Raw genomic sequence first — 10849 nt, forward strand, 5'->3', positions numbered from 1 at the left:
ACCTGTGGGCTATGCAATGTCAGTGCATATAAAAAGGACACCAAGCAGTCAAAATTAATTAGCTCTTTTCCATGCTTGCCGTCTTTCATAGACCGCATTAGGTTTTGGCATTCCCGATCCCTGTGTGCCATGTCAGTACCTCTACCTGTTGTAAAGTTGCTCTCATCACAAAGGGTTGAAAAATAAACTTTCATCTTGTAGTTGCTTTAGGTCCTTGATCATGTGCTGTTATTGAGGCAGTGGGCAATATTTGGCTGTGGCCTTAGACATGCAATAGCCCAAACCAGATTCGGAATCGAGGAAACAGTTTAGCTGAAACAAATGTCGATTTCAGTCTCATCGACATCAACTGCAATGCCCGTTCTCTTTTTCTACAGGAATATAATGTAGACATGATGCAATGCTGTTCTCCCAAATGTTTTCCGATTGTCATGGCTACTACAGTTGAAAATAATGAGACCAAAGAGCACGACACACAAGGAATGCTTATTCGCAATGGAAGCATTTTATTGCAAGCTATGAAGTAAATACATTTGTTGTGAAGAACAAGCAAAAGATTGCAAGAAACCATCAAAACAAAATTTAAAACCCCATCTAGAAAAGCAAAAATCTAATGCCATGTTTTCATGGAAAGCAGCCATTTTTTAAAAAAGGCTGCTCTTTGAAGCTACTCACAAAATTATTTCAGCATAAATGCTCATTTGCTACAATCCTCTTTTTTTCCAACTAGACACAAAGTCTACAAGACCTTGTGTATAAAATGTCACCAACCAGCACGCAGCTGCCATGCCATCAGCAAAACCATGCGCCCAACTGCTCATTGCACACCGGCCAAAACTCTGCACTGCCTTTGGGCAAGTGGAAAACAGCTGCAAAGCATCTTAAAACCCATCCACCTTTTGTTTCTATTTTAAGGTGCTATCATTTCTCCTGCTTCAATCATTCCTTTCGTTTTCAGGTGCGATTCCATAAACTGAACTTGTTTATAAACCACCCTAGATTCGAAAATGTGTTCAAACCTGCTGTCTATGAGGGAGCGCCTTCAGAATGCGCGATGGCCAAAAATACTTTTGCAGCAGACTCGTTAATAACAGAGCTACAACCATCAAAGCCGGTATGTTTCTCTGCTTCCCTTCCATCACCAAAGGGTCTCTCCCTCCTCCCTGGTTGACTAGCCTCCACAAGAGACAATACGCGTAGGGCTGGTACATGTAAGCTCCCTAAATACGCGAAATGTGGAGCGCCATCTCTTAGTGCTTTGAGAAACTATGCCCGCCATGTTGGTTCGGTCAACAAGATGAAAACGCTGCCCTGTGCTGGGTAAAAACAGCTACAAGAACGCATCAAATGCAGTCATTATGGCCCCGACTTTTACAGGCATTCTTTTTTTTTCTTGCTGGTTGGTTTGTGGGGTTTGACGTCCAAAAGAGACTCAGGTATGAGAGACGCCATAGTGAAGGGCCCCGATAATTCCGACCACCTGGAGTTCTTTCTTTAAGGTGCACTGACACTGCACAAACACGGGTGCCTTGCTTTTTGCCTTCCATCATAACGCTACCGCCGCAGCTTTTTTTTTCTTGCTTTCTGCTACCAGCACCACCAGTGACCTTTGTCTGAAGGTTGAGAAGTGAGCTTTGGCTCATCCAGCTACAATGCCAATAACGAGGAGGAGGGGGAGGGGCTGAGCTGAATGGGTGGCCGAAGCATAGGTGCGGGGCCTCTGGCCTTTCTTAGGAAACCAAGCCTGTGCATGCATGGATGTTCTGTGTTTTCTGTATTCATGGCTGGATTCGAGTGGCGACGGTGCGCTCTTTACGACCTACGCATGGAGGGTGCTTCCTGTCTGCTACAGCTGCGAAATCGTGGCACTGTGTGGCATTGACGCGTCTACTCAGTGATGCCGTCCTTTGGTGTGCAACAAGCTGGAAAAAAAAAGCGGAGGCTGGCCAAGCCTGCGGCTGCAAGCCTGCACTTTCACCCGGTTGTGATTCTTGCCAACGAGATGTCATAAACATGAGCGTTCAGAGCGACCTGCAGTGATTTTTGCCGCTGTACTGAGAGTTATAGATGATAGGTGTGCCGGCCGTGAGCCATTCTTACAGGCTCTGGCTGTGTATCAGCATCTTGCCGAAGAGCCAAAACCAGAGAAAAACGCGCATAAAATATAGCTTAATTATTGGAACAGAGTTCTCCATCACTCGGAAATTGATGAAAGGAAACACCGCAAGTTTTTCAAACTTGCAGGCGTGGGCACGTCGTTAAGAGGAAATAAAGTTCAAATGCGTGGCAGAAAACATACGCATGGGTCCGGACCGAAGGAAATACTAAAATCACACTGCGGCCGAAAAGCTAAACTATTGTCATGAAGTTAGCTTCGTTACAAACTAGCCGCAGAGTTTAGCAACATAGGGGGCAGGCAAAGACAAGGGTCGGAAGGCTTTCCTACTATCCTTATATGAGGATGGTGATGAATGTCTCCTGTTATTTCGAGGTGATGTTGCGCACGCCTCAGAACAGGAAAAGCAGTTACAGTGAATGCGCTGTTCAAAGTGCACAAAAAGTGCAATAAGAGCAGGTTACCTTTTTTTTTTAATTTGCACTAACAACTTAAAACAGGTCAACAGGCGCCTTCACTTGCAGACACGTGAAGGCGCCCGAAATTTTGGTACATGTGCAGAAACAGGCAGAAATCTGCACAAAAGCGAAAAGATGCCGCCACACTGGCATATCATTTGAAATAATGCATGTAGGCAAAACAGGTACTCCTCCTTGCTCGGCCACTAATTGTAACAGGCCTGGCAGAACAGGCCCGAGAGGCCAAAAACGTTCATGTGATAAATTCTGTGCTTCTGTAGCCATGTCAATGCATTTTTGACAGTTCCCCTCATATCATGAAGGAAACAAAGTTACAGCAGGAAGAAAAAAATCAGGTTTTGTGAAGCATAATGAGACTGACCTTACAATAGTATGCTGCTACTTGCCTTACTGTAGACTGATAACCCAAATCACTGTTGTATTCAGATGGTAATTAGCACATATTGCGCACTGTAAGAAATAAGACAAAGTAAGTATTACTACGATCAAAATGTGCTAAATAATACTGTTGCCTGAGCCTACACTGCACCGCTTTTGCGCACACAAAATTGAGACTACATAATTTCTCTAAGTATTTCGCTCACTCCGTAAACTGAACACTTGAACGCTTGAAGGCGCGAACGCAGGTGCGCACCGGGCGCCGCCACAGAAGCGAGTGGCCAGGGTTGGGTAAATCCTGCACTAACTTCACGGGGAAGAAGAGCTGCCATTATATCTGCGGCGAATGCGCAGGCTCTATGAAAGTGTGCGCCGCTGCCACTTGAGTCCAGCCGTTGGTGTATGAATAGCACAGTGCACAGAACACGCTGAAGCATGCATACACAAGGGCAAGAAACTAAAAGCATTCTTTCTTGTGTGAGTGTATGCATGAGTGAAAACGAAATGCAAGGCAAAAAAGTGCGTGACATCAGCAGACCAAGTGACACCCCTCGCCCATCAGTCATAGAGAAACCAATGGATGCAGTATCTGTTGGTACCTCATCGACAAAGTTCGATGGCCAGCGCAAAGGATGAGGAGGTTTGGCTGTTTTAAAAGGACCACGAGAGCTTTGGTTTGCATTTTGTTGCTTTCCAGTGTGTGCATCACTGCAGTATTTCGCAGAGACCATGTCCAACGCCTTATCGGGCTTGGTTAAAATGTCAGCCTGGTCAGTAGCCCTTGAATATATTAGCTCTCTTAAATGAACAATCTGAAATAAGCAAGGACATAAGTTGTGCTGGCCATATTGTGGACTGCTTTCAAGACAATGTGTGTAATGCCAAATAATCTGAGGAGTTGAATAAACCGTTTGTGGTGCCCTGTTTTGTTTTCTAAATATGCATTGTAATACCATTTAACACAGCTTGGCCACCCAACTTGTGCACACCAGCTAACACAAAGCTTTAGCTGCGCTACACTAATCCCTCTGTCACACAAACACTTCCGATCGTCATTGAACTCAATCTGCATACAGGCTTTCAAGAAGGATCCGGTGCTACACGGGCGTTTTCAGTCAGCATTGAGAAATTTCCTACGTGGTCCGTCGTCTGCGTCAGTCGCAATGAGTCTCAAAAGAAAATTTAAGATTGGGGTAATGATTGCACGATTTCAGTGTGCACAGCAGCATTCCGCTTTTGGCGCCTCAGGTCACCTAACCTATCTTCCCAGCGGTCAAGTGCTACAGTGCAGTTTCTCTTCCGCTCCACAGTTTCCACGCTGACGCAGTCGAAGAGAACGCCACCTTAGCTTCCACTGGCAGTAGAGTACGATGTCAATATTATAAATTAGCCGTTCTACGAATGTTCTATCATGCCTTTTAATACATTTATGTGTTATTATGTGCAGTTCTATTGCATGTATTCGTTTTTCAAGTTTTAGAGCTCGTTGATGACGAGGGTGTCAATGAACGCTTTTGAGTGTGCTTGAAATCTCGAGAGCGATTGAGGAAGCAACCTTGAGTCAAGCAGACTCGAGCTCAACTGCACTTGACAGTTGCCGTGTGACAACCTCGATCTACAATGAGTTGAATGTAGATCCAGTTCAATGAGGATTGAAATTGTTCGTATGAGAGCGGTTTAACTCGTATCTTGCAGGAACAAGCAGTCTACATACACCTTTTCATTAAGATTTACTCGGTGCCACCATATTGTTCGCTCCTCCTCTCTGGACTGCTGCAAACCGGCTCTGCTTCCACGGTGCTAGCACCAAATGCACAAAGCAGTCCAGCAGGTAATATGGTGACACCCCATCACCACTTATTGGAAAGGTGCACACTGCTATGACTATGCTACAGTATGCTAAGGAAGTGAACACACAAAAAAGCCAGGCAATCATGTTACTCTGGTAACGAATGTTTAATTGTGGCTGGCCTTGCATATGGCGGGCAGTAATGCATGTACCCTTGTCTTCGGACAGGACAGCAGGGTCGTAAGCATCTCCAGCAAACACTGTGCGGATGTTCGTTTTGTTATAAAAATTTAGGAGACACTTGAGATCTGTCTTTAAGAGTATAGCATGGTAGCGTCAACAGCTCCCGTCTGCAGCTTCCCTTGTGGATCCCTGATCGCATACATGCACCTTGCTATTTTATAAATGAAGTGTTTAAAGAACTTTGCTGCAACCTACAAAAAAAATGTAGGAAGTGCTTAAGAGCTCTAAGATCGCTAAGGCGAACACAACCCGGCACCAGAATTAGAATATGTGACTAATAGGTACGGTGCAGGGAATGCAGCCTTCTAGTTACGTCAAATGACAGATCGAATACCACACGCCCATCCTCCGAGGTCCTGTGAATAAGCGCATAAGTGGCCCGAGTATGCATGGGGTTGCCATTACCCTCTTTGTCACCTCTCCGCGGCGGTTTGCACAGCCAGGATGCCTCCTTTCCTCCTCTCTGCAACGCGGCAAGAGAGCACGCACCTGCCAGAGCTCTTCACACGCAAGTTCCAGTATGAAGGACGTTTCTTGATGACAATTTCTGATCACACTTTTTGTACATGACGCACATGAGCCAATTAAAATACAGCTATTTAAATGCCCTCTAAACACATGAATATTATGAATATAAGCATAATACTCAAGATAAATTCTCAGCACTGGGTAAAATATTCACAAAGTATTGTCAAACATGAATATAAAAACAAGAAATTGTAATAAAATCTTGAGGATATACAAAAGGCAGAAAAATGCTCATTTCTTAAACTACAGCTTGCAAATGAAGCTTTTTTTTGCCTCAACTCCTTCAGCACCATGTAATTTGTTTATTAAATGAAATATTTACACAATCTTGCTATTAGATAATACTAAAATGCAGGTATTTAGATGCTCAAACAAATAAATGCCCATGTTTTTGTTTTGGCTTTATAGATAACATAAAAAACTTTGTCTCCAAAATTTGCAGAAAAAATCCAAAAAGTGAAAGAAAGGGGGCATGAATATTAAAATAAGACAGCAAGAAAAATAATTCAGAATACTAAAAATATGCTACACTGCCTCTTTTATTACTAGTAAAGATATGGTGCACCTATCGGCAGATTTCTTTTTTTCGTAGTGCTGTTCGGAAGCAGTGGTCATTCTTGATTTCCTGCAGCAGTTGTTGAGAGTCTCATGTACCTATTCTCCAAATCACACTAACAAAATGCAGCGAAGCCCAACTGCCAAGGAAGTAATAATTTACGTTCTGAAGTTCATTTTGAAGGTGTGCTGTACTCTCAGAAATATAGCTAAGTTGCTGAAAACACCCATTTTTAAGCTCGTCCTTCCTCTACTCATTTTACAGTTTATAGCATTGGCATTTCCAAACCTTTCAGGATTTATGACTGGATTATTTGGTGATATGTTTTCCACAAGGTGGGAGAGTTTGCCATCAAATTTGAAAATCTGCAATAGGAGCTCGGTGTTCAAACTCCACTCAATTTGCTTGAAGAAGTTCCACACTTGAAGTTCTGGAGAAGCCATATCAAGCAGTACCAAGCTTTCATTGCTGCTGAAACCCAGCGAATGAAAACAGAACAGTGGGAACACAAAATGAGCACGTGTAACTGACCAAGAGTGATTAGAGATTGAAACTAAGCTTTTCTTGGCCACTAGCTGAAGTCCGAGGCTGACATTTGACTGATTCATCATCTGAGCTGAACTGAGAGCTAGTAAAATTGTCTTCAAGAGACTTCGCTACTGCTCTCATAAAAAGAAAACTATAGTAGAAGCAGCAGAATCGTGTGAATGGCGCCAAAGACCTCTTTATTTCGAATAATTTTTTAAATGTCACACTGTGACAGAAAGAACAAAAAATAAAATAAAAAATAAACAAGCTGCACACAAACAGAAACTATGGTTGTCACAATAGCCCCACTGCGGTAGTGCAGTGGTTAAGATGCTAGATTACTGTGCCGGAGTACCCATGTCCGAACCCGACCGCTGGTGGCTGCTTTCTATGCAAACGAAGTGGCACCCGTGTGCTATGTGATGACAGCGCGCATTAAAGATTCCTAGGTGGTCAAAATTACTCTGTAGACCTCCACTATGGCACCCATTGCTGTCTTTCCACTTTGACTCCCTCCTCCCTTCACTTATGGCACAGTTCAGGTGCCCACAGAAACAAGTGACAGATTCTGTGCCTTTCCATCCCTGTGAACTAGTTACTATAATTACTTTTGTCGTACTATCTGCCTAAATGGGGCTACACGTTCCAAACACGAAAATTTACATCTGCCAGTGTGTGAGAACCATCATTCATATATGAACGATTGGCTTAAAGCAGTCCTGAAAGGTATAAGCCCTAATCCCTTAATTTGTGCCGGTATTATCTCACACATAATCATCAGCATACAACCATAATCTACCACATTGTGCCTAAGACCACCCAACATGGGTATAAAGCTCTGTTTTAACCAAGCTGTATGAATGTGGAGTAGCATGTCCGATACTGGATCCAAGGGTCTCAGAGGGTTCTATTCCACCTCACCCTCTCACCTCAAAGGAGCTGCCTGAGTTAGCAGCTCCAGATAGCGTCGTCCTCTCTTTTCTCGAGTCTTTGTCTCTTTTGCGCTTTTCCACAATATGAGCTCCAGCCAGTTCGGCCATATCATGTGGCTTCATGACATCGCAGAACCAGACAACCAATCAGTGCATGGCCATGTCACCTGCCAAAGGTATGGTTGTGATTTTTCTCAAGGGTGACGCCTTTTACGCTACCGCAATAAAGCAACCATTCTACAATAAGTCACTTCTTGTGAAGCACTTTTCACTACTGCTGCTGCATTGTATGATATGGGCAGTTCAAATTATGTCCCTTCTGTAAAGAGCAGTTTGCTTGCACAGCCTCCTATCCGATGTGGATGTAGGCTACAATCCAGCACACAACAGCGGCAGGGCAGACACATTAAAAAACATGGCAGCCCTTACAAAAGCCAGCTGCTCTTTCAGCTGATAGAAATTCCAAGATTTTCCCAATTCTATTATCTTGTAGGCAATGGACAGTAACCCGATCAGTTTAAGTTTGCAAGTGCTTGACAGCCCCTTTCTTATAGATTAGGGTACTGTTAGGATCCTTCCAAGATTTTAATACGCTTGAGGTCGTGAGGCACTACACACACAAAGCAAGCAGTTTTTCTAGCACAATCTCCCTACCACTCTTCAAAGATCTGCAGCTGCCTATCCATACCAGCCGATTTCCGGAACCCTTTACATTGCTTCTAAGGCTTTTTTACTTCCTCCATGACCAGCATCACGTACAACCTGCTCACATTACTGCCCGTCATCCTGACTGCTTCAGCTGCTGCTGTGACTGCTTCAGGGCAATGTCATCAGCAAATTGCAGATTACTGAGGTATTCTCCATCTACTCTTATCCCTGAAGGCATATCACCTAGCACATAGTACAACAGATGCTGTCAAGAGAGTACAAGAAGTGGCCGATTCCATGCCAAGTTACCTAAGACAATGCCATGTTTTAGACACCATCACACATGGATAACATTTTCTTGGCGAACCACAGCTGTGTTACCTCCACACCGGATCAAGTTTTCTTCTATATGACAAACTCTCCAATAAATGTCCGGCGTGTTCAGGTATTAATCTGTTACATTAATTCGCAAGGCTAGAAGCTAGACTGGCAAAAAATTGCAGTCACACATTTGTGCTTCCCACCTCCCCCCATTGCAAATCATGTGTTCCAAACCACCCAGAATGATTTTCAAATAATAGCATATCAGCAAGAGTGACAATATTACACAAGATTAAATACATTGCAAGCAAGGTGTTTTAAACTTAACTGGGAGCACGCTCTAAACCCGTGGAAGCAGTGATAGTATCCATTTGGTCACACCAGTCGCAGCTCACTGAACTACTGAGGTGGCGGTGTAATCGAACTGGCGGAGGGAACTCGTTCGTCGCCACCAAGAATTCCTTGCCTCTGCAGATGTAAATAAATGAGAGTAATACTGCAATTACATTTAGTTTGCATAAATTCAGCAAACTCACTCACAATAGAATTTGGTTCGAGTAAAGCAAGTGAGAGTGCCTGCTGCAGAAGGAAAAAGGTAGCAACGAGACTGGCTGTCAATGATAGCACAAATACAAATATTTAGCACACTTACAAAGCACTGAAATAGCAACAAAGAGAATCTAAGTTAAATCACTTGAGCAGTAAGTGCCCAATATGCTGCGGCTTGCATGGAACTGCAATGGAGAGTGCTTATAGCAGCAACTGCCAAGCACTTTGACAGGATTACGAGGTACTCGCAATGGTGCCTCACTCTCCCACAAAACATGCCAGCTCAGATTAATTATTGCTCTCTTTTCAAATAAGCTGTCAATGGCCTTGGCAGCAGCTTGAAGCCAAGCACTGCCAACTATTTATGTTGGAGCAGGCAAAAGATATATATATTAGGGAACTCTGCGGTAGCAACATGCATCCAAAGTGTTAAATCTATATAAACAAGCTCAGTGAGTTCCACCAATGCAGTTATTTCGGCAGTAAAAGGACACGTATTGTCACAGGCATGAACCTATGCTAGCTGAGGAGTAATGAAGTCACCCTCATTGCTGCATACACCGAAATAAGTGTGAGTACTTGACAGTGGAAGGTCTGAGAAAATAAGCACATGAATTCGGTCATGTATATAACCATACTTTTGTAGCCATTTCATGCTGTGCAGTAGGCTTGTTGCACTTCGAGGCTCAGTCCGCACAGAGCCTACTTACGTTTAAACTATCTCAGCTGGCCAGCAACCCCCTTTTAGCAGTCCGCAGATATTACTCATGTATTGCAGCACTAACACGTATGGTCTGTACAGATGAGTGCCACTTACCTTCCAACAGTTTTCCGAAAGAAGCCCGACATTTTCTATGGGCCGAGCCGCTCCATCGGTTGAAGCTGCGAGGAAGGCAATAAAACCCTAATTATAAACCAGCGCGTTCACGCTGGCGCACGCAAAAATGCCTTGTACTGCCCAAACAAATATAAGCGAACTCAGAAATAGTTTTACGTTATCTTTTAGTCGCCTCATATGTCCCAATACTCCAGTGCATCCGGAAGACAACAGCAACCGGCGACCGATCGGTGCACAGCCGCAGGTATGGAAGTTGTTCCAAGTGCAATGAAACGAGATCGTGGACGCCATTACGCAGTCTCGTCGTCTCCTCACGCCTTCTTCTGGAGACTGTCACGCGATAGCGCGATTACGCCGCGTCAATAATTGAGGATAACGCATGCTTGCGCTGCCGTGCAAAAACTCGTTAAAAAAGCTGCAAGGAAGGCGATGGCAGAAAGACGACAAATACTTTACTTAGAGTTCGCGGGCATGTATGTACGACACACCGCAGTCAGTAGGACTGCACCGAGGGCTGCGCCCTTGAATTTAAGGCTATAATCCACGAACTGAATCCGCATTTCACCGAGATGATGGCCCGCAAACTGCAGCAGACCGACGCATGAAAGACAACCTAGGGTGCCTAGGGCTCGCAAAGCGCAAATGCTCGTTGTCTGAGAAGCGCGCCAGCCTTCCTTGTTTGGGCCATACTTTGGGCGGCTCAGTGAACATCTGGGTGGGTTTGAGGCTTATTTCTAGAAAAAACAAGCACTAAAAGCTATTTGACGTCACATCCGTCCAGAAGAGCAACATATCCTCCTTTAAACTTTGGTCCTGGGCGCGCATGCGCAGTTCACGGAGCCGGCTCTCTGCAAGTTCAGGTAAAAAAAACGCTCTCAATTGGCGGCCATATTGAAGTGCCCAACGTCATCATTTCTTTCGTGTTCATGACGTCTGATGACGCC

General features: G+C 44.3%; 1 long non-coding RNA gene across 1 annotated transcript; it reads right to left on the reverse strand.

Moving 5' to 3' along the window:
- Positions 1–8857: 8857 nt before the first annotated feature.
- LOC146194889 (uncharacterized) lies at positions 8858–10464 on the reverse strand. Its single transcript, XR_014705505.1, has 3 exons — positions 10394–10464; positions 9885–9949; positions 8858–8986 (listed from the first exon to the last, which is right to left on the reverse strand). It is a non-coding gene; the product is annotated as an uncharacterized LOC146194889 (long non-coding RNA).
- Between the last annotated feature and the right edge of the window lie 385 nt (positions 10465–10849).

The sequence above is a fragment of the Amblyomma maculatum genome, chromosome 3 (genome assembly GCF_055883805.1).
Source record: "Amblyomma maculatum isolate TAMU_Amacu chromosome 3, ASM5588380v1, whole genome shotgun sequence".
Classification (NCBI taxonomy): Eukaryota; Metazoa; Arthropoda; class Arachnida; order Ixodida; family Ixodidae; genus Amblyomma; species Amblyomma maculatum.